Source organism: Oryctolagus cuniculus, chromosome X (assembly GCF_051225735.1).
Source record: "Oryctolagus cuniculus isolate XC-2025 breed Fujian yellow rabbit chromosome X, ASM5122573v1, whole genome shotgun sequence".
Lineage (NCBI taxonomy): Eukaryota > Metazoa > Chordata > Mammalia > Lagomorpha > Leporidae > Oryctolagus > Oryctolagus cuniculus.
The window spans coordinates 133,056,397-133,058,132 of NC_142888.1; the positions used below are offsets into that span (position 1 = coordinate 133,056,397).

At 43.5% G+C, this 1,736-nt stretch overlaps 1 pseudogene; it reads right to left on the reverse strand.

The window, feature by feature from the left end:
* Positions 1–455: 455 nt before the first annotated feature.
* LOC100340542 (cytochrome c oxidase subunit 6A1, mitochondrial pseudogene) lies at positions 456–793 on the reverse strand (annotated as a pseudogene).
* Positions 794–1,736: the final 943 nt, after the last annotated feature.

The following is a 1,736-nucleotide window of genomic DNA, read 5'->3' on the forward strand; positions in this document are numbered from 1 at the left end:
GGATACAACACCTTATAGTCAGCTTTTTGTTAGTGTAACAAAATATCTGGGGCAAGCTACTTAATAAACAAAAAGGTTTATTTTGACTCACAGTTCTGGAGGTTCAGAGTTGAAACAGCAGGACATTGGCTTTGGGAGGCCCCCTTTCCCAGCTGTACCACATCACTCTAGGATTGTTTAGTCCTTTTTGCCTTAGAAAACCAACCAGATTCAACTATGGGGACCCCATCCTAATGACCCAATCCAATTGAATTCCTCTCCAAAGGCCTTGCTTCATTTTTTTTTATGTTTAAGTTATTTATTTAAGCCATCTCCTACAACAAGCAAAGGGATGGAAGATCAGTATAATGGTCATCATTTGATACAAGTAATGAAGATAAGCTTAAAGTCCCATGCAGAATGGTGGTCCAAAGCAATGCCATGGTCCCTGGTGCCTGTGAAAGTCTAAATTCTCTTTATTCATCTTCATAGCCAGTTAGAAGTGGATTCACATGAGGGTTATGGAATAAAGTATGGTTACCATCTCCCTAGGGAAAGGCCTTGGACCTGATGTGGAGATGGGGCTAGGCAATGAACTCTGATCTCTGGTTCTGTCCATGGTGCGACTTTAGGTAGATATTCAGCATCCTCATGCCCATGCTGGGAACATGATGAAGTAGGTGATGGCCTTCCACATGTCAGCTGAGCCCTCCTTGCCATGGGCGCCATTTGACATAGGCCACCCCACCTGTAGGCAGGACTGCCCTAGAAGCTGAGAAACCCTGGACCCAGCTGCCACCACCACCATTTTCATCCTGGACCACTCCAAGGCCTTGCTTCTTTAAAAAAATATTTATTTATTTATTTGAAAGGCAGACTTGCAGAGGCAGAGAGAGAGAGATAGAGAGAGAGAGATCGGTCTTCCATCTGCTGGTTCACTCTCCAAATTACCACAATGGCCTGAGCTGTGCTGATCCAAAGCCAGGAGCCTGGAGCTTCTTCCAGATCTCCCACTCAGGTGCAGGGGCCCAAGGATTTGGGTCATCTTCTACTGCTTTCCCAGGCCATAGCAGTGAGCTAGATGGGAAGTGGAGCAGCTGTGACTTGAACTGGCACCCATATGCGATGCCGACATTGCAGGTGGCAGCTTTATCCACTATGCCACAGTGCCTGCCTGGCCTTGCTTCTTAATACTGTAATTGGATCAAGTGTTCACCCTCTTAGTTCCATTAAAATAACATTTAGGGAACTAAACTCCTGTATGGGTTTGGGGGACATAGTAGCTTGTGAGGTTGAAGTGCTATCCTATAGGATTTGGAACATACTCTAAAACTGAGACCATTACATGAGGCAATTTTTCTCATGGCCAGAATGTAAGAGGTCTGGGAAATAGAGACATGGGATGGAGAATGGCACATCTTAGTTAGGCCTGGCCTACCTCAGATTGCTGTGGTCATTTGATGAGTGAACCAGATGGAAGATTCTCTCTCTCTCTCTCTCTCTCTCTCTCTCTCTCTCTCTCTCTTTCTCCCCCCTTCTCTCTCCATCACTCTGCCTTTCAAATAAGCAAATAAATATTTAAGAACATTCACAGGTACTCAAGTCATTTATATAAAATGGCATAGTATTTGTATACAGCATATGCATATCCACCCATCTTTAGATGACTTACAATATCTAACACAATGTGAATTCTATGCAAATAGTTGCTATGCTGTATTGTTTAAGATATAAGACCAAAAAAGTATATGTTTAAT